Source organism: Parasteatoda tepidariorum, chromosome 6 (genome assembly GCF_982258835.1).
Source record: "Parasteatoda tepidariorum strain Cologne lab strain chromosome 6, Ptep-v5.0, whole genome shotgun sequence".
Lineage (NCBI taxonomy): Eukaryota > Metazoa > Arthropoda > Arachnida > Araneae > Theridiidae > Parasteatoda > Parasteatoda tepidariorum.
The window spans coordinates 6,598,968-6,624,247 of NC_141760.1; the positions used below are offsets into that span (position 1 = coordinate 6,598,968).

At 27.7% G+C, this 25,280-nt stretch overlaps 2 long non-coding RNA genes across 2 annotated transcripts in view; one reads left to right on the forward strand and one right to left on the reverse strand.

Moving 5' to 3' along the window:
* LOC122269820 (uncharacterized) overlaps positions 1 to 17,429 on the forward strand; it is a 72,674-nt gene extending 55,245 nt beyond the window's left edge. Inside the window, exon 3 of the long non-coding RNA XR_011636483.2 lies at positions 17,191 to 17,429. This is a non-coding gene — a long non-coding RNA (uncharacterized LOC122269820). The remainder of the gene's footprint in view (positions 1 to 17,190) is intronic.
* LOC147807524 (uncharacterized) lies at positions 5,431 to 8,137 on the reverse strand. The gene is made up of 3 exons (XR_015434500.1): positions 7,996 to 8,137; positions 7,280 to 7,326; positions 5,431 to 5,615 (listed from the first exon to the last, which is right to left on the reverse strand). It is a non-coding gene; the product is annotated as an uncharacterized LOC147807524 (long non-coding RNA).
* Positions 17,430 to 25,280: the final 7,851 nt, after the last annotated feature.

Below are 25,280 nucleotides of genomic sequence, written 5' to 3' on the forward strand. Positions count from 1 at the left end.
ATACCTGTTTTTGAAATGTAACTGAAAGCTTTCTAGCATTATGTTCTTTAATATAAGAATAAAATTAAATAATTTTTAATGGGCATTTTGGCAGCTTTTTCTTGAGGGATTATAAATATTTAGTTCACTGGAATTGTTCAATTTAAGGTTATCTTTCAAGAATTGTAGTTTTTATTCTATTTAATGAATTTGTTTTAATTTATAGCTCATAATGTAAATTTCACTGTCTAAGATCGGCAAGTCCTTTTTAATAAATTTTAAACTTTGTAAGTTAGGAATTCTGCTACAATTTTTGATTCAACATATTTTATTTGTGCTAATGTTTTTTTCCTCCATGACCCTATCCTTACATTTTTTGGTCCCTGGTGATCTACAAAATAACAAGTGTTAATTTTTGATTTCTGGTGGAAAAATAAAACTCGGTTTTCCACAGCGTTTTTTTTTTTTTTTTTTTTAAACAATCCATAATAGCATTCCATAATTTTTATATTCTTTTCCTCTTTTATCAATTATGCAAAAACATGAAAAGCTTTCTAAGACTTAAAAATGTAAATTGGATGCAATCAAACAATTTTTTTGTGTTTAATGAAAATAACTAACGTTTGTTAAAAGTAAATATTATAAATAAAAAATGTTTCGATTGAGTATAGATCTTGTATTTATCCTTTTTGAAACCTTTATTTTCATGTACTGTTGCTTTCATTGCATAAGTCTTAATTTAAGACCATCAGCACTAACAGCTTTTTTTAAAAAAAAAAAAAACTTGATATCTAAAAAAAACTGTTTAATGCCATGATTGTAGAATATCCTATTTTACTGGCTTACAACTTGCATCTTCACACGCTAAGTCACACTAGTCAAATTAATATATTTAAACCTATTGTTTTCAAAATTAACATTAATTTTTTTTAAACATAAAATTTGTTAACTTTGTGTTAATAGTATCATATTATGGATTCACAAACTTTTGTTTCTTTCCAACTTAAATTTTAATTTAAAAAACCGTAATGTTCTATAGCCATTTCCTTTCTAATGAGATAATTAAATACATAAATTAATTTCAATCCTAACCAAAAAAATCTTAATAAATACTACAAATTCTTCTAATTACAAGGAAATATTAAATATTTTTAAATCAATCTTTTGGTTATTTTCTGCTGATATTTGGGTAGCTCTCTGCTATAAAGTTTAAATGGTAGACTATTAGTTTTCCCCCCCAGATATACAGGGTTTGAAAAAACCCGGGGATTTTTGAAAAAACCCAACCCGCCTGGGTTTTATTGAAAAAACCCGGGGAAAATTGGGTTTTATTTGAAAAAACCCGGGGAAAATTGGGTTTTTTCATTTAGTGCTCATAAATTTTACTGTGAAAATATTTTTATTTATTAAATAGTGTTGTAAAAGTAAACACTATAATTTCATCTGACTTTTACCTGTAATAAAATTAAACTGGAATAAATATTTAATGGTCTTCCATGTTTTTATAATACGATTAATAGAAAGTGAAATTAAAATTATGTATAATTATAAAGAGTATCAGTTACTTGTTTCTTTTTCAAATATTTAGATAAATATACGCATTTTAACTTTATAGTTTCAAAAAACAAATTAATCTTAAAATTATAAAAAAGCATATATAAAAAGTTATAGCTTATTTTTTTAAAATCAGATAATAAAACTTTAAATTTGTTTATTGTTGTTTAATGTATCACTTAATAAATTTTTTTTTGTTTGCTTTCAATATTTTTAAACATGATTAAAAGAAACAAAATAAATTGTATTCAAATAAAATCTTAAAAATAATATTTAAAAAATTTTAAAAGTAATATTTTAATTTTTAACTGTTTTTTAATTGTGATAAACTTTCTCCAAATAGTTAAAAATTGTCAGCAGATGTTAAGAGTTAACTTTAAAAAAAAGGTCCATATTTTCCTTTATTATTATTATCATACAACAGATTCAAAGTGTCTACATTTCTCTCTTAGATGGCAATACACTTTTACGAGTTTTGTAGCTTTATCTATTCCTAATCTATTTCGAAGTTTACTCTGCACCAAACCGAAAGTTGAAAAGTGTCTTTCGATAGAGACAGAGGATGCTGGTGCTGAGAGCAAAGAAAAAAGAATTGACAGAAATTTTGTGGAAGCTAGGAATTTTATTTATTTACTTATTTTTTTTTTTTTTTTTTTGCCATAATTTTCCACTATTTTTTGATGAAAACTGTTCAATAACAGTGTCAAGCGTCATTGATTTTGGAAAGTATTCAGGATAGGAAATTTTGGATGCCATAGCACGTGGCAGAAATTCTGGATGATGCTTAGAAAGACAGCTTTCTGCTAATTGGTCTTGTTCATCATTTAAAAATTGTCCCCTTGTTTTGGGATCCAGGATGCATATGCTAATAAATGATGTGGCTGAACAGCCTGATCTTTTAACAAAATGTTTATGGGATTCTAATTCATCACACGATAGTAAGTTAATTCATATTTCAACAGGTTCTGAAATTGAAATGTTTTCTGGTTGAAGCTTTTTTAAAGGTTCAGAAACAATTCATATCTGTTTTTTCCAATTGATAGTTTATTGGTAAAGCCCAACATTATTTAATTTTTTTGACATATAAAATTGTTCAAGAACAATCTCTTCATATTTATGGTAATTATTGGCAAAAGTTTTTACGCGCTCACTATATGAATTCCACCTAGTATCATTTGGTCATCAAGCAGTTTTTTTCATTTGCCCATCCATGTGCTTGATGCACATTTCTAAAATATTTGTTAACTTCAACGATATGTCCAATGATAGTATTAGGAGATACTTCTTTTTGAACCAAATTTTAAAAAAAACAATTTGTGAAAAAAACCACCAAGTGGGTTTTTTCAAAGTGGGCCCACTTGGGGAACCCTGGTTATATGTATTTTATATTAAGTTTAAATAACGCATTATCACTAATACATATTTGAATCTTCTTTATTTTTAAGTACATTACGTTTCATAATTTTTTAACTCAAGAATTATAAAATATAAATGCAGTAATATAAAAGGTACAAGTTTATTAATCTTTTTGTTTTCACACACATTTATTTACTATATTTATTAAACATATGGATATTACCTATTATAAAATTATAATCTGTAAATATTTATAATCAGTAAAAACTAAAATTTTTTCTGACTTGAGTTAAATAAAAAACTGAAATAAATATTTAATGGTCTTACATGTTTCTATAATAAGATTAATAGAAAGTGAAATTAAAACTATGTATAATTATAAAGAGTATCAGTTACTTGTCCCATTTGTTTTCAAATAATTAACCCTAGGAAAAGGATTTCATTTTTAGATAAATAATTTTAAAAAGTTCTCTTATAAAAAGTTTTAGCTTTTTTTTTTAAAGCTAGAAAATAAAACTGTTTAAATTTGTTAATGTATCACTTGGTAAAAAAAGAAAAAAATTGTTTCCTTTAAATTTTTTTTAATATATTATATTACCTGTTTATTAATATATAAAGCATGCAACTATATTTGAAAAATTGATCTTTTCAGACTATATTATTTAAATTTTTATTTGATTTAATATCATTAAAATATTACTTTTTTGAAAAAACCCACTTGAAGTTTTCAATAGCACCTACTGTAAAAATTATATGAATATTTAAGTTTCTTTTACTTTACTAATATTAAAAACTTAATCATATAAATCATGCAACTCTATTTGACAAATTTATCCTGCACAATAAATGTGAAACAATAAGTTTTAGTAAAAAAAAAGTTTTTTTTTTTTTGAAAAAACCCACTTATCTTTCCAAGTGGGTTTTTTCAAGGTGGGCCCACCCAATAAAACCCGGGCGGGTTTTTTCAAAGTGGGCCCACTTGGCGAACCCTGCAGATATATATTTCAAAATATATTTTGAAGATTATATTTCAGCTTAGTATAAGTTTGAAGTATTATTTGAAATAAATTTTTCATTAATAATTCAACATTATGAAATATCATTCCCTCGCTCGCAACTCTTACCAGTTACAAATGCAAAAAATTTTAATGCTTTGTCGTTCAACCTTTACCGTTTAATATTAATACCTGTCATGCTGTGACTATGAACAAAATTGGTCAAAGTTTCTGGTCTTTAAATAGGTTTCATATTGAGCAAGAAATTTGAAACTCATATTTTATATTCCCTCACTCATAATGAATGATTCAAAATATTTCAAACCTAAGTATAAAAAACTTATATCAGTAAATTGGGACAAGTTTTTTAGTGCATAAAAATGAAAAAGCAAATTGGAAGTTTTAAAATATCCTATAGTGAGATACATATTATTTTAATTTATTTATGGGGGAAAAAAACTTCAGAAGCAACTAATGCTATTCAACACTTAATGCAAGGTTACACTCTTTTGACGTCGATTACTTTATACAGATAATTTTTTTAAAACGCACTGTTTTTTATTTCCCATCATGGTAATAGTTTAAGAAAATATTTTAATGTATTCACAGGAATAAACTTCATAAGCAAAAAATGTTTATTTCCACATTCCCTAACTGAATGACATTCTTGAGACGCCTTTAAAAACATAAGAATCAATTACAAGTTAAAAAAGATATTCATAAGCAATTTTATTTTAAATTACTAAACCTAATTAAACTACTAATTACTTCCTAAAACAATAATTTTCACACTTAAGAAATCTCTGACATAAATCTTTATCGATGTTATCTTATCACTATTTGAAAATAGCGTATATGTACTGAGATTTACTAGTTCAATCACAAATCTTCAGTGTTAATAGTGTAAGATTATTAATTTTGCGCAACCAAACCTATCATTTTTATTTATTGTAATACAGCTGTATTATCTCGTGTATAATTAAGAGAAAAAGTTTTTTAACTAAATTACTCCAGACTAGGTTAAGCTGTAATATCCATATGCCTACTTGTCTACATTAATATATATGAAAATTAAACCTTTCCATTTTGAATATCAAACCTAAACAATTTGTTTATTTCTGTTCATGTACTTATTAAATAGGGAGCATTAAAGTTCCCATTCTTGCAGTCCTTGTGCTGAAATATTTAAGAAATTATTTTACTTTTTTAATCATTTATTTTATTAATGTTTTTTATTTTATTGTTTATTTTAACATGTGTTAATTTATTTTTTATAAGTTTATTTCAATGTTAACTCAATTCATTAATTAAATATTTGAGAAATGTCTCAAGATTCTATTTCATTTCTTATATGCTTATTTGAATGTTTACTAAATTCAGTTTAACTTAAAAAACTATTGAGAAAGAAAAAAAGGTTGCAAGAAAAAAAATCAGATTTTTTACACATATTTATGAATACAAATGTAATTGTTAGTTGCAGCAATTGGTAAAATACCATAAATAAATAAATGTAGGGTTTATTTAAGAATTAAAATAAAATGAGAAATCAATTAAATAAATTTTTATTTCTAAAAGCATTTGCAAAACATTTTTAGCACAAAATGGTATAAAAGACAGATATAAAAACCCTCTATAATATATACCTAGAACAAAATAACTTTGTATCTGCTGTATAATAGAAGAAAGTTCCAAAGAAAATCTCAGACTCTACACAACACTTTTTCCAAGAATCTGAAACAAAAATCGTGCACTAACTACTTAAATTACAGTACATTTTAAAAATAAAATCACTTTGAAAACATCATAGCAACTGAATTTTTGATGAAAATTTTTCTACAAATTATGTATTAGATAAAACTATAGTTGGGGTTACGACAAAACCTTAAGTCAGAAGGTTAGCTTAATATCTAGGCTTTTTCAATAATAAAAAGTAAATTAAATCAACAGAAAACTTGCCCAGGAATAAAAAAAGTTTTTCAGAAATATTCTAAATATATATATGTATATACAAAGGAATTAATATAAGGAACGATTTAGAGATAGATATTTCAGATTTTAGTCTTCCATTTATGTGCATTATAAAATTACGGAAATGAAGCTTCAGAAAATGTAAAGCCTGTTTTAAATTATAGATAAACGCACAAATAAAGGGAATTCCTAAAAGCATGTCAAATCATTCCTTGGAATGTAAAAGCACATATTAAACATTCACAGCACAAGATAATTCTACTATATTTTACAATAAATTAATTCGACTTTAATTAAAAAAAATCCTTTATTCCTTTCATTAAAAATCCTTTAATTAAAAAAAAAACAACAACATCAGTTTGTATCTTAATTATACTTTTTGCATTTGATTATATGAAAAAAACTTTTAACACACATTTCCTAAGTACAGATTACATAATTTAATGATTTTATTGGGTATACATAATTGTTTATTAGAATTAATAAATTAAAAGTAGACAAATAAATTATTCCAATAACGAACAAACAATTACAATGTGCATGCACATTTCATTAATATATGTTAATACATATAATATTATCTTCCATCTTCACTACAAAATCATCTTTACTAGTTTATTTGTATCATAATCTGTTAACAAAATTTAGAGTACTGAAATATTTTTTACTTATACATTCTTATGGGAATATGTATAGTTTCTGATTTATATTTATTAGAGAAATAGTAAATTTTAAAGCACAACTTAATTTCATAATTTAAAAAGAAAAAAAATATTTGAAACTTAATTTTAATGTATAAAATTTGCAAACTTCTCCCTGTAGGTTTAAGCTATATCTCCTTGATAAACTCTGGATAGTATTGAAATCAACAGATATAGAACCGTCCGAAAAATCAGAGGTCTAAATACTGAAATATCAGATATCTGAAAATACTTATTGGTCGCCAAGACCATGGAACCAAGTTATAAGCTACAATATAACAACCAAGATATAAGCTACAATAATACACCTAGGTGAAAAAAATAAATATCTAGGTCATAATAACAATACATCCAGTAGTATACTGAAATCATTAACAATAACACAAAAAATTAAAATGATAACATTATGACTAAAACAATGATAAGTATCTTAAAAGGGGAAAAATATCATTCGGTACCAAAGATATTGACAGATGTTAAAATAACATAAATTATTAAGGTTGGAAAGCCTAGAAATTTATGATTAAATATTATATTATATATCATAAAAAAATTTTACTTTAAAGAAATCATTAGGCGTGTTAATTTAAACTAAATAAAAACTATCTAAGTAAAAAAAATATCTGAATGACAAACTTTTAATAATAAATTCTGATATTTTATAACTTGAGGGATAAGCAATAATCATTTTAAATATTAATGAAAAAAAACTTATAATTTAATTACCTCTTATGACTAAAACCAACCATTGCTCCTTCCATCTCCACCTGCATCTGAAAGGTAAACAAAACAAAAAAAAAGGATTTAATGCTTATTATTGCAAGCTAAATAATAATAATGCTCTTTTAAATATATATATTTTATTATAATAAACATTCTATTCTGATTATTAATAATAAAACAGTCTTCTGTTTAAATAACATAGTTCTGAACCAAAACAACTGGTTTTATCAGTTGCTGAAGTAATTTTTTTGTTTTTATAACAAAACTCCCATATATATCAAAATTAATGACATGAACAAAATTTATAAGAGCAATTTAAATTTTAATATATATAATTATTCATGTAGCCTACATTAGTGCTATATCTACAGTAACTTCTCTTCCTGTTAGTAGTTTTATCTCTTTTCTTAAGCATATAAACTTAAATTTAACAATTTGCACATGGATGTGCACAACAAAATTAAGCTATCTAAAAATTTACATATTGCAATTTAAAACTTTACGTTTTGGGGACATAACAGAAAAACATTACAGCACAGCATTATTCAAACCTTTGAATACTGCATTACAGACACGTGTAACATTTAAGCAATGAATGCAGGGAAAAACTAATTAGATAAACAGTCATAGCAAAACAATTAATTAAAACAGAAAATATATTAGAAATTTATTAGTTGTAATCACAAACAAAAGTTTAATGAAAATGATAAATTACTTACTTCACTGCATTATTAATTCACAGTTTCGCGTTCTCCAGTTTCAACGGAAAATAACAAATAATAATGGTTGTAAAGCTTTGCAGATTCCCGCCACAGCACAGCGTCACAAGACAGTACATGGCATGTTGCGCACGCACAATTTTATTCTGACGTCATTGCTTAGAATCACGTATTCCCGAGAAAGAGGGAAAAAGTTGCATATTCCCCGTCTTAAGGATTGGGAACATTACGGTTTGGAATCGTGCTACCGGGCCATAGGACTGGAGCGGGGAAAAATGACTCCGACTTGCTGAAAGTTAAGTCTTGCAAGTTCAAAAAAGAAAAGCACATTTTGATATTAAGAAAATTATTTAGACAAATATTTAAAAATTAGTACGTGCACATTACTACGTACGACAATTGTTGCCAAATGTTCTTCAAATGTTGTTAAAATCATACACATGGGCGACAAATTTGTGAAATAATATGTAATGTATAAATTTCACATATATATTTGTGAAATACTAAGTAATATTATTTAACAAATTTGAAATATATTTGAAATATATTTGAAATTTACAAAATAGCAAATAATTTTTTTTTGCCTCGAATTCCATGTATTTAAAAAACAAATTATTAATTTTATTGTTCTACAAAAAATAATTTAACACAATTTAATAAAATTAATACAATTTTTATCTATTTTATTGTTCTAAAAATTGTGGTATAGAATTCAATTCGTGGTATTCAAAAATATATAAAAGTGTCTGGAAAGAAAAATTTAAATTTAAAATGTTGAGATATCAATTTACATTTTCTGCTGTGCTGTGCACTCATGTACTTACAGTATAATTGTTCATCAATGAAATAATATTTTTTGCTCTTTTAGAAATGACTTTGTTTAAAGTTTTTAGCATAATTAATTTTTAATATAATATTTAGTTAATTCTTGCTTTCTCTGTTTTCCTCATTTATTTATTTGGTCTCAGCTTTTTAATATCTGTGTTGAATCTACTTACTAATATTATTTCAATTTTTTTTCTACTTAATTTTAATAATTACTAATCTTTAATTATTGTGGCGTAATGAATAACAGTTAGTTTTAGGGTGTTATAGTATAGAGTGTTATAGTAATTAATAACTTCTGATGTGTACCATAACATGAATTACCTAATTGTTAAGTTCAATTTTTCTTTTCGTCTACCGTATTAAGTCTTGGGACCCCTAAATGAATACCTAGGTGATGTGAAACCCACGTATCTCAAATTTAATTTATCCCACTTAAACGGTTTTGAGAACTACTGAAAAGATACATAAATTTGAAAACCAAATTCATTGAGCTCATTTTGAAAAGTTAATTAAAAGGATATGAAAATAAATTCTATGCATCATTTGTTATAATTCCATAAAACTCTTTTTGGAAATAGAATGTTTATAAACTTGCGAGTGTGCATATAAGATATTGCCTCTAGCTCTTTTCTTGTAATGGTTTTGTAAATTTTAACATTCTTTCACAAATTTTATAAAGTTTATTCCTTCATGAAATGTAAATTGAAATAAAATATAACTCTAATTTCGCATAGATAAATTGAAATTAATATTTACCATGTAATAATACTTATATTTTACGAGAATTCGGTGAAAATTTTAATTGAGTACAAGTCGAAGTTGAAGTCGAGCTTTTAAAAAAGTTTCAGATTCGAATATTTCAGCTACCGATTCCACAACTCTGATTACAAGTCGAGAGAAAGTTACTGAAATGACTATAAAAAAAATCATTCGTTGTTTTAAAAGTTAACAAAATTAGTAACAAATATTAAAAAATAATAATCAATGAGTACGACAAAATTAGGTTTTAACTTGATTTAAACTTCACAGAAAGGTAAGAAATTTGTATTCGTGATACAAACAATAAACAAAAAATACCGGTGAAAAAAAATTTTAAAAAAAAACAACACATTTCCCCGTAGACGTTAAACACAAACAATCTTGTTGTTTTGGGAAATAAGATTGTTCTATTCACACAAAAGCAATAGAATAACTAAATACATCGTCTGCTACGAAAATGGGAAGTGAAGGAAGAACTTCAAACACGGCAGACGATGACCGGGTGAAAAGACTGAAAAAAAAAGGGAAAAAGGAAGGTGAAAAAAATACTATTACTTTAGGAATATGAAGGAAGGTATGAAAAAAAAAATAAGGGGTTGGGGGTTTCAAAGTGAGAGGAAGAGCAAGTCCAAGGTCATGCAAGAAAAATAATAAATAAAAAAAAAGAGAAGAGGTTAGTGTGGGGAGGACCATGGAATGAATGATGAGAAGAGAGAAAAAAAGAAAGAACGAATGTCATTGAATCGATGGGGCTAGAGAAAAAGAAGACAGCGAAGTAAAGTGTTGTATGCTTGATGGATGCATGCATGTTTTTGAGCACAATTTCATACATTCACCCACAGCATGTGGGCGTGTCTTTTTATCAAAAGATGGCAGTTGCGCAAAGGGGGAAGCGCTGTAAAGACAGCACGCGATTGGCTGAGAGACAGAATCTGTTCATTATATCTGTAGATGATGGCATTTTGTGGCCGCCAGAATCTGATGCCGTCGGGGCTTCTAAGGAAGTGCAAGAAATGACGGGTAGTAAAAACGACTTCTCTGGCATCTTCCGTTCGATAAGAAGCAGACGATCTTGCCGACTACGTCATCTACTCATGCGTCCCAGTAGACGTAATTAGGATGAAGATTGTGGGCTTGCCGAGTAACGTTCCCAATATGATGGCACACTGCAGATAACCCTAAATTAGAATTATTACTCGTTCCAGTGATTCGTTTTTAATTAATGCGGGTTGAAATTTTAAAAGTGTGCCAATGAGGAATTCTGGGTGATTACGCAGTTCCGCAAACTATTTCTTTTACTTGGAATGCAATTAAAGTTTTAAGCTGCAGAATTACCCGTCAAACATTGTTCGAAAATTTTTAAGGATCAATTAGTTTTAAGAATGCGATTTTAATAATTCGTCAGTTTTGTAATCTTAAAAAATTAATCGGCAGCTGAAATAATTTGCCTATAAGTTAAACATTTGTATATTCTGAAAATTGGAGCAGTGGCGTTTTATTTTCCACTTTTAGTCTTAAAAATGATAATTAAGAAACAAAATTTCTGCTAACAGAAGCGTTTTGAAACTTGTAAATAACTCAATTTCTAAAATATTCCAATTGAAATTGATTAAACTGTGTTATTTTTAGCTGTGAATTGAATAGAATACATATGGTGGAATATGCTTAGGAAACATTTATTCACTTATAACATTTTTAGCGTAATATTTTATTTAAGATCGCCAATTAAATGAATCATCTAGCAAGATTTCAAAAATAAAAATCATTAATTTATCATGCATTTTATTGCGCAATGAAAATGTACTTAGTGCGCAAAATTAAAAAAGGATCACAGTGAATAACTTTTGATGTAATGATCGGATCTTCACATTCTTGGACTCAATCTTAATGGTTTGAGGTGGTAACCTCTAACATGCTAATTAATAAATGGAGATGATATTTTGAGTTACAAAACTAGATGCAAAAACTCTCTGAATAAACAAACCGGTTTTTCGACGGATTCGTATTTCTGACAACCCTAGAATTATCGTCTCAATAGTTCGATCAGAAAAGCGGTCAAAACTTTGAACCCCTTAATGTTATTTCTACTTTTTGCTTATTTCACCATATCTCGAGAACTTTGTAAGAGAAATGAAAAATTGTTGCACATAATTAAAAAATTAGTTTATCCAAAGATAATTTTAAGCAAACTATGACTTTTAATAAGGGCTTATCATTTTATTTAATAATAATCAAAAAGAATTTCAATCGTTAAGTTTAAAAATTTTTGCATAATTTTAAGGCATACAATTTTGAATGGCACAATAAAAAATTAGAGCGAGATCGGCCGAATAGTTTCCGAGAAATCCTATTTAGAAAAAAAAAAAAAAAAAAAATTCAATTCATTAGATTGAGTTCTAGAACGTGAAAATCCGATAATTAGATCAAAAATTTTTTTTTTTTTGCGCACTGTACATATGAAGTGGAGCATGTAGAGTTGGTAATACGCATAGAAATTGCATCGTGCAGTGTAGTTTTCTTTGGCAAAGCCTTCTGGATTCCCTTATCTAGTTGCATAGGTGAATAAGGTTGCACTATTTTGTTTATTTCTATTATAAAAATTTAAAAAGATTTTTGTGTTCCTGCATTTGACTCATATAAACGTAAAACCAAAATTATTTCAATTTAAAAAGGCAATTATACTGTAATAAAGAATTTTATCGAAAAAATTTCAAAATTTACAGTGCTTATTAGTGAAGCAGACTGGTTTTAAAAATCCCTATCAAATCAATACCTGCTTTGATTAAGATTTTACGAAATATTAACCTTGTGTTTAAAATTTTTTTATTAATTTCATCTTATATTTATAAGATAAAAATTTATTTTTTGATGCCTATAAATTCTTTCAACTAACGCTGCTTAATGACTAACCTGAAAGCAAAATTACCTATTCCACACTGTTAGAAATTTCTCGGAAAAAATGGTTAAATACCAATTTATTTAATTGTTATTTTACCATATTCAAGCAAAATAGTCAAATAACCATAAATAAGATGGTATTCAAACTGTGAGAAAGACCGTTTATAAACAGCTTTCACCCGATACCGTTAAACAATCAGAATTTTATCGCACCAATTAAGCCCACCTAATGTAGCCACTTAGTTCCTTGCAAACGCGTGCATATTAGATCCGAGATCGACTGAACGGGGGTTCGAGTCCTAGCTTTGACACCACGATATTTCTTTCATTGCCTTCAACACATAAAGTGTTTCCAGTGTCATGCACTCTCCAAAAGCCTATGTCCAGTTAAATTTCTCTTTTACGGTCTTGAAACTATGCTAGTTGTAAATTATTAAAATACAGTATAGTTTTGAATTCATGATTTTACAACCAAACTAGTTGTAATCGGTTTCAAACCAGAAAGGAAAAAAAATGTTCTTTACCGTAAACTTTACGGATAATCGGATGGGCAGACTGTTGCCGGTTATTTTACCATAATTTTAAAATTAAAATTCCATCAGTGCATAATAACAAATTCCCTTATCTGAAAACATCAATTGCGTTATTTATATTTCTCTATTTTTTAAGAAAAATAGTAACCTTAAAATATGTTATAGTAACCAATGGATAACTTCCAACTTCCTGAATGCTCTACTTGTATAATTTTTTACTATACACTTTGGGTGCTTCCATGGAGGATATTTTACATCAGCACATTGATGTGCTTGCCGGATTAAGGATATCGACCAGTCATCGCTGGGATTCGAACCTGGCATGCCTCATTGGGAGACGGACGCTCTATTCCCTGAACCACCATGGGTCAATGTCAAAATACTTGAGAAGGTGGAATCGAAAACATCAAAGCACGTTTGGGTAGCAGAGGAAGCAGAGAGAAGTTGTGAAGTGAGTTATAGAAACGCCAAGTTATATTCGGCAATCAAACAGGTTTTGATGTTTTCAGTTCCACCTGCTTCTCAAGTGATTTAACAGGCAGCTATTGCGTTTTTGTTTCATCTGACGTGATGAATTGATGCAGGTTTTTGCATAACTTGAAATGTTACGTTTATAAAAATCTATCAAAAAAATTTTTTTTGTACCAATATGTAACCAGCAATCGTTATAATGTAATCTCTTTTGTAATTAATCGTCGTTATTTATTTATTTCACACGTCCCTTCTTATTTTTAAGTTTAACCTAAAACAACCATCTTTTAAAATTTATATTCGCTGTTTTGTCTTGTTTGTTTATCATTTAAACGCATTTCATGTTGAACATAAATAGAATAATAATTTTTTTTTAATGTAATGATTACTTACTACATTCGACATGACTATTATTTAACTACTTTAAGAAAACGAATTACACTGGAGGATTTAATTTACATTCTCATTCAAAATTACAAATAGTTAAAGATTGAAAGAGAAAAACCGTAAACAATGAATTGACTTATTTAAACACGAGAAATTATTAAAAAAGTATTTATTCGTCTTCATAAGAGTTAAATTCAATATTCTAAACGACTTTTTCCCTTACAATTTTTTAAGCCTTTCTTCCATAGAGTATTTCAACTCCATGCTTTCTTCACAGCGAATATTTAATTCAAGAATTGAAAGAAAATGAGCAAATATTTATGATTTTGTTAAGTGATTAAAACTCAGTAATTTTCTTCAAAAAGTGAAGTATACGTATATTTTGATCATGAGTGTACTATACGTATGCATTTAAGGGTATGGTAAGGACATGTTCCCGTTTTGAAGCACGAAACCACGGGGCACTGATATATGGCGTCCGCTGAAGGACTTGCGTATAGTGTGGCTTTCAGGAGAACTTCTCCAGACATCAGTCTCGCGTCGTGGCGGCTATAATGGTTACGAGGAATAGTCACTTCGAATAGAGGTGTGGTTTGGATAGTTTTGTTTTGATCAGCATGTCAAACCAATCGTCACCTTCATTCCTCCATTTACCTCCATTAGAAATGTGCTCTCGCATGTTGCCATAGCAGCAAACACCTCCAGACTTAAGGTCAGGAGGAGTTCTCCTCAAAACCGAACTATAAGATTAGCAGAAATAACTTATTTGTTTATTTTGATCATGAGTATGCATTTAAAGGTATAGTAAGGACATGCTCCCATTTTGAAACACTCAGCCACGGGTACATTGATATTGTGCCAAATGACGAGCTTGAGAAGATTTCCATGAATCAGATTCGAAAATTTCATTCATTGTAATATATATACGCCAAAGTATTTTATAGCAAATGTTGCGAACACCACGACTGCCATTAGCAGAAGCAAGATTTACGAAAATGTTGTTTTCAACAATGTTGCCGTTTCAACGCTGTTTTGAAATATTACGGCAAATTAAATTCAACACCATACTGTAATTGAAAGTGCATAATACTGTCAGAAACTGACAGCAGAAAGATGTAATATTCACAGCATAGTCAGAAGCAGAATATTGATAAATTTACTGTGTGTTGCAATATCCACGAAACTATTTATCTTGCGAAATTTGCAGCACAATGCTGTAATATTCACCGCACTGTCAGAAACAGAATATTGAGAAATTTACAGATGTGTGTTGCAATATTCACGAAACTATCTGGCAGCACAATGTTGTATTATTCAAAGTACTGTCAGTAAAAACCTATCGTGAATTTTAAACTAGTCTACTGCAGTATTTGCAGAATTGTCCAAAATAGCAATTTCATAGCTGCTGATTGTAGCCACCGATGCAACTTCTGTTTAAAAAAATATATCGGATTTTATTTATTTATAGCTGTGTTTGAATTGTGTTTCTTTACTAAACTAATGTTAAAAGTAGTTTTCAGGAATCACTACAAACTAGTATTTATTTTTTTTCGCACTGCCCACTATTTTTTAAGGGAAGCAAATTAGAATATTAATTACGGTTACAATAGTTTAGTTAGTATACAAGTTTGGTGTATAATTGCCACTATTTTCACACAGTAAACTAAAAAAAATTACAGTGAATGCAGTCACATTTTTTATTTACTTTTTCAATGCTACAGTTTTATTTATTCTTTTTTTGATAGTATTTTTACTGACAACACATATTTTTATGAGCATTAGGACAAATTTATGACTTCATTTCAAAAACATTTAATTTAAAAAACAAGCACATTTTTAGTAATATATTCGCACTTATTCTTTCAAACAATTATTATTTTGTCAATGTCGTATAAGTTTTTGCACGATAACTACAGTTCTGTACTTGAAAATATACTTATACTGAACGCCAAAGTAGGTGGCAACTATGCACCAACATTTTTTTACAGTGTTTTCTATTCATTTTTAGCTTAGATACAATAAATCTTAGAACACAACTAGATTCCGCTTCAGTCCTACTTCTAATTCAACTATCTGATGGAAAAAAATAGTACTAATAATAATTTTAAGAAAATTATCGATAAAACGATAAAAAAGCTTCATTATTTTCAAAATTTGCTGTTTTTTCTTTTTTTAATTAATGCGCTCAGTATTGCTAATAAACATCGGAGTTCCACCAAAAAAGATCGATCATTTAAGGTTCCCTTGCTGAAATTAATTGGGAACTACAGCACAAATTTTTTTTCTTTCTTTTTTCCTTTTAGAGAGAAAATAACTTTTCCGCTCAGTTATCTATCAGTATCTTACCAACTTTACAAAGTATTTTTATAAAACAATGTTTTACTTATACTCGAGTCCGATTTACTTTAAAATTTAATAGTCATACAACCAATACACGTAGGGCAATATTTTTTTATTCGGTATTAATTCAGTATTATTTAATTCAATGAAATAACTCTTATAAAAAAATCACTTAAAAATCTTAAGACTAAAAGTAGGTGAAATGTTTTTTCTCCCTTTGCCATCTTAAAATTCGTTTACATCCCCAATCTTCCACACAACTCTACCATTTTCATAATAATACGATACGTACGTCCACATATTACATGTGTTTTCATTCAGAAACATTTTTTATGCTCGCAAAGTCGATCACATCTCCAATTTGATTACAATTTACTTTAAAATTTAACTGCATGTAACTAGAATTATTATTATTTCTCGTTTGTGCTAACAGTTTTAGTTTTTTATATTTATAAATATAATTAAAAGCTCCAAAACGCAATTTTTGTTTAACTTGCCATTATTTCATTAATAATTTAAAGAAATAGTAAAAAATTGCATTTTAAATTTTTTTCCTACATCAATAATATACGAGCTGTTAAAATCAGATAAAAATTTCAGAAGTTCTCAAATTCGCTACTTTCAGACATCTCAAAACAGAAAATTGTTAAGAATTTTAATTATTATTACCATTCTTGAATGCACTGAAATCATTAGTTGTTACCATACACGTATTCAATAGAAATTTATTTATTTCCAATTCATTCCAAAACATTACAGAATAATACAAAAATATACATGTTTTTGATTCAATCGAAAAGAGATTTTAGTGGTTCTTCTTTCTCATCTAAGTGAAGTCATATTTTTTAATTATTATTTTGATTTAATAAAATGATTTGCAAAGATATAGATATATATATATATAAGTGAATTTAATAGTTTTTCCACCACTTTTTATTGTATTAACGCTTTTAGTAATGATGACTGATCACTTTTCAAGGTAACTTCATGAGTCAAATGGTGAAGTTCAGAGAAAGGTCAATGCCCGCGAAGGCGAAGACCATGGGAGGACCGTGACAGATGAATGCAGTCTTTTTGTCCTGTAAATCAGCTTACAGTATATAATCTGTTTTGAAACCTCGCTTCAACTATCGAATTTTATCGGGCTTTTTTCCCCTTATTTTCTTAACGTTCTATGTAGATCGTTTTATAGAAAATAAATATTTTATGTAACATGCACATTTGTTTGCATGCATATTTGTGAAGTGCATATTTTTATATTGAAATTAGCTCTCAATTGAATATGTATGTTTCCATATATGACTGATCACCTTTCCAATTTCAACAAGTTACAAACATCAGAGTTGCCAACTTTCCAAATTAGCTATCAGTAATCAGACAGTAGCGTACGAGTATGAACATTAAAAAAAAAAAAATTTGAATTAGAGTGAAAAATTTCGAAAGTATTTTTACAACGCTATTCTAAAGAGGTACATACCTAATACTAATAGTGTTATGTATGAATTCACTATTAAATGTGAAAAAGGTAATACTCAAGTGCTACTTTTTTTTTCGAAAATTCATAGCAAACAACGAATTTTCATAACTCTTGATAGTTAAGAGGGGGAAAAAAAAGACTTGTATTTAACGCACAAGCCTACTTTGGCGACCAGTTTGGTCACCTTTAAAAATTATCTAGCACAACACATAAACTTTAATGGTAACCAAGCCGAATGCATTACACAACTGTGTTAAAATATTCTAATTTCTCAATTCCTCCTCCAATCCTAACGTCTCTAATTAGTCTTAAACAATATATTAACCAAATATTTTGATTGTCTAGCTGTTACGAGTTCGAAAGTACTTTGATATCAATTTTAAATTTTCTAAATATGTACGCGATATTGTCAAAGTTCTTCCCGTATTGAATTTTAGTGATAATTTAAAATCTGCCGGGCATAAAATAAATCAAGATGCAAAGTATGAGTTCGGGATATTTCATCATAGAAGGCAACAGATCTGTCGTGAAATAAGGTAGAAAACTCATCTCAAATGCTCTATCATGTGCTGTACGACTTCCTTATGCACCTCTCGAGCCATTACTTAAGAATCGTTAGGGTTCAAGCCAGTATGGCGACTATTGTCACCAAAATTTCTACAAATGTCGCTGAAATCATACGCATAAGCCACAAATTTGTTGCCTTCACAAAATAGTAACGAGAAAAAAAAAAAGATTTTTTTTTCATCGAATTCCATGCACTTAAATATTAAATTTTATTGTTCGAAGCTTGGTGTGGAATTCAAATGCGTGGTATTCAAATGGAGTAACTGAAAGTTAAAATTTCAATTTTTATATATTGTGCAGCGCTTAGCATTCATGTATAGACAGTATAATAGTTCATAAACAAAACAATATTTTTTGCTCTTTCAGAATTGACTTTGAGAAGAAAAGAGAAAGTAAGAACTAACACAATATTACGTTAATTGTCTAAAAATTATAAATTTTAAATATTTACTTATTTATTTGGTCTCAGCATTTTAATTTTTATGTTGAATCTATTTGCTAGTATTATTTCAGATTTTAATTTTCGTAAATACTTATCTTCAATCATTATAGGGTAATGAACTTAATTAATTTCAGGGTATTATAGATGACATTTAATAATTTTTGATATGCATCATAACATGAATTATGTAATTGTAATGTTCGATTTTTTTTCTCTAGTTCATCTACCATATTAAGTTTTTGGACAACTAAATGAATTCCCAGGTGGTCCTATTGAACCACTATATTTTCATTGCTGGTGTGAACCCTAAGTGACGTATAATATATATTTCCGGTGGCCTGTCCAGACATTTTGTGAAAGGTCCTGTTTTTGTAAAATTGTGAAAAAATTACTCGTAATTTGTGAACATAAAATAAACGTTAAATCACATTCTTTCAACCAGGGTCCTGCTTTTGTGAATTTGTGCAAATAGGGTCCTGTTATTGCAAAAAACATTTTCAAGGAGTTATTAAAGTGTAAATAGATACAAGATTATGCTCAACACTGTAAAATTATAATTAAAAAAAATTAAATTTTCAAAAATAAACAGCAATTGCTGCTACTAAATTAGAGATGAAACATAAAAATATCTGGTATTTAGCCTCTACTGCTGAACGCAGAATATTCATTTCGGACGAATAAAGGAAGAAGCCTCTGCCGAAGACAAAACTTAGTTCGTTTACACCTGTCTTTCTTTTTTTCAGCCCCTGGGAAGGGTTTATTCGATTAACAAAACAATAATGAAGATAAACAAGTTTGTGAAGGGTCCGATTAAAAGATAAATTATTTTGTGAAGGGTCCGTTTTTAAGTTAAAATATTTTGTGAAGGGTCCGCTAACGGACCCAAATTTCTTCTAAACAGACCCCTGATTTGGATCACATGATGCGTATAGATTCAACCGGAAAATAATTAAACAAATACAAAAGTTAAAAAGGAAAAGAGAGAACGAAAATAGTTCACCAAGAATTATATACATTCTACTTAGTATGTGGTCATGATCTATGGTAAATACAAGATGGCGTTTTGTACTGAAACTGAAGTTTTACACCCAAAAAGTTTCTTAAAGAACTCACTAACGAATATCATCTATGTTGATCTTAGTAGCGACGAGTGGCGCTTGACATATTATGCTATTGTTATGCAAGCTCCGTCATCAATAATTGATATGACATAATGCGGCAGCATAGCATAGTCTATGCTCAAAATTTCTACAACCATTTTAGAACGGATCAAAAATAAAAATAAATTATTTCTAGTATAACTAAGTTTTTAGTTCTATAGCAATACGAATTTACTCTGAATAAATACATAAAGTGCAACTATTAACAATTCAACACTGTTTAAATTATTACTTGAAAACCTAAGAAAATGAATCTAAAATACTTTTTATACTAATTGTTTTTTTTTTTTTTAAATACTAGGGGTTAGCCCCCCATTCGCTGATGCTCACCAACCTCGATGATTGCTTCGCAATAATTTCTGTTTCTTTGCATAAAACAGTTGAAATTATTCAACTAAAAACATATGTGTACTAAAAAGAATACTTGTGCCGCCACTTCACAAGTCCAAATATTTCCCATGTGATACTATTAAGATCCATAAGTGAACATAAATCATTTTTCTAAGGAATCATTTATTGAAATAACATTTAAAATTAAAAGTATAGTGTTATAAAAAATTTGGTGTGAGTTCACAACTTGAATGTAATATTTTCGCCTAACAAACGAATTTATTTTAAATACAATTTTTGCTTTCATCACTTAGCTGAAAGTTAATGAAATTTCCACCAAAAAAATAATAATTGTATAATGGTTAATAAGATCAGATACCGATTTAAATAACTTTATCTTAAAATGTAACGTAGAATTACATTATTGTAATAATAATAATAATAACAATAACAATCCTCATAAACTCTTTATTTATGAATCAAACAAAATCAAAAACCTAATAATAACAGTACGGGTAATTTTAACTTTTTAATTAAGGAAACACTAACATTTATTTACTTACAGGAAAACAATAACATTATGACTTTTAATAATAATAATAATAATAATAATAACCATCCTCCTAAACTCTTTATTTAAGAATCAAACAAAATCGAAAACCTAATAATAACAGTACGGGTAATTTTAACTTTTTAATTAAGGAAACACTAACATTTATTTACTTACAGGAAAACAATAACATTATGACTTTTATTAATTTTATGCTGATGACAACCAAAACACTGGATCCTACCATGTGATTTCCCGGCCAATAAAAATGCAAGGACAATGATGAAAAACTGTGACACCAGCATTAGATTTTTATGCATAGTAAGAAATACGAATAAAATTAAACACTATATGAATTAATACTTAAAACAACCTAATAAAAGGAATAATATAGTGTTGCCAAATGATAGAGAAACACCTAAATTTAATCTGCCACAGAAAAAAATTTATATCTACTAGATTATTACCTAAATTCTCCAAAAACCGTAATTTTTATGACAAAATCGTAACACGGTAATCTTAATAACGAAATCGTAATAATTATGGACAAGCCGTAATGGCTGGCACCTTTGAAATTTGACTATAAGTTTTAAAATTCCTTTCAAATTACAGGGGGGTTACAAAAAAAAGACGATTTCTTGAGTTAAATTTTTTTTCTTTCCTAATTACAAAAACACAACATTGCTTGTGTTTTCTTTTACTTTCTATTTATTATGTGCATTATTAATATTATATTAACTCTATTTTTAATAAGAAAATTGTTAAAAAAGTGAATAAAGATAAAGATATTTTTACCGGCATTTGAAACCACTTTTGTCAAAGTTATCGCAATACAAGTATACTTTATAGTTAATTAAAGTACTAACTGTACGAATACGCGCGCGTTATATATTTCATATTATAGAGTTAATTTACATACATAAATAGCTACACAATCAATAAAATTACGGCGTTTTTTTTTCTTTTTTTTTTTGTAATATATTCACACCTATTTTTTACTTATTATAAACATAATAGATAATATTTCACTATATTAAAAAAATCGCAAAGGCCGCCGCCCTACTGTTTTCGGTGTTCAATTCAAAAACTACATTTTGGTTTTCTACGAATAACTTGAAGGAGAGTAAAAAAATGTAAGGGAATTACGTGTGAAAAAAAAATTCAACATTTGAAAGCTAGTTTTAGAATTTTCAACTGTTAAACTTAGAAAAAATACTAAGCTAGCCGTTCTACACGGCATAAGAATGCAACTACAGTTTAAGTTGCCATGCTAAACGAGCCCTATTTGCTTATGTACTAAACACAGAGTTACTGTCGAAATTTTAATTTATTCGAACGTTATTGCATTTTTAAGTGGGTTTTTTTTTCTCCACGGATTTTTCTTCACGTTTTTTTTAAATTTTATTTTATTTTCCGTTATATTTTATTTTGACGCGATAAAACTATAACGCTAATATTTGATATCACTACGATGTGTAGAAAACTGTATAAAAGGGGTTCAATGAAATAAAATGAATTCGCGATTCGATTATTAGTTGCGACTATAGAGTTAAATTAGACACGCTGACTGGACAATTTGGAATTATAAAATTAAGGAGAGCTTTTACGAAATTTCAATTTGCTCGAAAGTTATTGCAATTTTTTGTGCTTTTTGCTACATTTTTTCTTCTTTAAATAATACTTATTTACTCATTGCTGTACGAAACTTTACCTCACTCATTTTGCAACACATTTGTCATTTTCTCATACTTGATTTGATGTTAAAAATAACAAGAACAAAAATGTAAATTAAATTAAATAAATGAAAAATATTAGAAATTACATGCTGCCAGATGCAAATCTTAACAATTAGTGTTAATTTTTAAAAATACAAAGAATGAAGAGAGATACAAACTGTTTCCAATGCAACTGTTTATTATATGATATTAGGTTACATATATTATAATGGAGTCAAATTACTACTTACTTATCACCTCTAATTGTAACGCACATTCTGTATTTACAAGTTTAATTTCTCTTTTCAAGTACAGTGTAAAATATTTTAGCGTACAGTTGCCCTCAATTTTGGTGTTGAGGTAAAATAATTTTTTTTACAATTCACATTTTTTATTCAGTTTTTACTGTTATAGTTTTATTTATTCAGTTCTTTTCATTTTTACTGACTTCAGATATTTTCATGCGCATTAGTATCAATTTAAAAACTTCATAGCAAAAACATTTTGTTTAAAAAAGAAGCACATTTTTTCATATATTCGCACTAATTCTTTCAAACAATTGTTATTTTGTCATTTTTAGATAATTTTTTGCACCATAATTACAGTTCTCTATTTAAAAATGTACTTAGTTTACCTAAACATCAAAAATGGTGGCAACTATACACTGGAATTTTCAACAGGGTAGTGTTGATTAATTTTCAAATCCATGTATCTTTTCATTTCGTTATGTTTAATATGTAAGAAAACGTGCTTAAATAAAATAATAATAATTATATATTTTATAAACAATATTATCTTTATTTACAGCCTTTTGAAGGAAAAAAAATTAAGATAATTGAGAAGCAACTATGTAGGAAACGAACAGGGGGTGTATATATAGTAATATATTCTTTTAACACGAAAATTGTTAAAAAGTGTGAACAATATGTATAACAATTTTAACATCGCTTGAAACTGCTTCAATTGTCATCACAATACAATAAAACTTCATATTTAACCAAACTACTTATACGACGAATATATTAGTTATTTTAGTGTATTTAATTTACATACAATCGTTTATATTATAATAGAAATTCATTATTAGTTATATAATGGCAATTAATTCTAAGTTTTTTATACGTAAATCGTTAAAATAAAATGTAAAAAAAATTTCTGCAATCGTTTGAAACATTTTTTAGTTATCGTAATGCATTTAAACTTTTTATTTAATTAAACATTATACTTAATTATTTGATTAAACAATACACTTAATAAGTAGTTTCACTAAATATGAACATTATATTTAATTATTACTTATTTGAAGGATACATCATCTATTTTAGTCTGGTTAATCACTAACTATCACTAATTCTGTAACACAATCAGTTATATTATCGATATAATTATAATACAAAATTTCGGCTATTTGTTAGACATTGATAATATAGAATAGAAATTATTTTTTTAATGCGCAAATTGTTAAAAAAAAATACTAGATAAATATTTTATTTTAAACATCGGTTACAATAGAGTTATGACAATTCAACGAAAATTCATATACATATAATTAAGCTGCTTATGCAGCGGATACATTATACATTTTAGTGTAGTTAATTCACATACATAATCAGCTATATAATCGATAATATTATAATACAAAATTAACGTCCAGAAAACATTCGTCATGATTAAAATATGCGGTGAGAATGCCTAGAATACTATATTTATTTAAAATATTCGTGATTAACGCTAACTCACGTCTACAATCCAGACACAACAATAAACATAAACAAAGCTAGAGATCACTGAACTATTGAGAGGGGTGAGGGGGTGACAGCCACATTAGGCTTAACTCTCATTCAAACTCATGACCACGAAATGATTAGAAAGCACTCATCATTAACTGCTTCCACCGATTTACTAATGAAAATTTTTCTCACAATTTATTAATAATAATCTATAACTGAGAGCCGAATTAATCAGTTAAAAACAGCCATCTACGTACCTTTAATGGATTCCAAGATGGCGGAGATCGAAAAATCATTTATCACATTATTCACGGCAGAAAAAAATAAACGCATATTTGGATAAAACAAAAGAAACTATGGGCATTTAGTCACACAAAACTCATCAAACAGACAAATAAAATTCATAAATTTTAATCCAGTAATCCATAATTGGCAAATTTGAGATCAAAAAAAGTTTTATTCTCCATTAAAAAACACGTGACAGCTCAGTAAGTAAATGCAGCTGTCAGATTGGACGGAGGGGTGGGATTTCTTGTTCTATGTCGTTGTCAGGGTCGATTCCCCACAAATATCGTTTTATTCCACGCCACTTGGGGCTTTTTTTTCTTCTGACAATTAACAATGGATCCGCAGTATAATACTGCCATCTATTGGCATAAAAACTCTGATTTTTTTTGGGTGATATTTTAGATTTTGTGATAATTTGCATTTTTATATTTCATTTATCAAATTAAAAAGAACACGTGCATTCCTTTCAAATAATATTTCTCTAACATAAATAATTTTCGAAGATATTTATGCAACACCATTGACATATAAATTAACATATAAATAATTGCTATTAAAAAATATAATTAAGAAATCATTTTAAAATAGTTTTTGGATAGCTAATGCTATAAATCTACATAAATAAAATTACGATAACTTTCCAAAAATATATTAATTTAAAATCAGCTAATAATACACAACTTTGAGGAGATTTAAATTTAAACCTCAAAAAAAAATTCCTTTTTATCAGATTTTAAGTAAAAAAGTCATTTTAGACTGAAAACCTTACTGTCCAACAAATTACACAATCATTTTCTTTTTAAAATAATA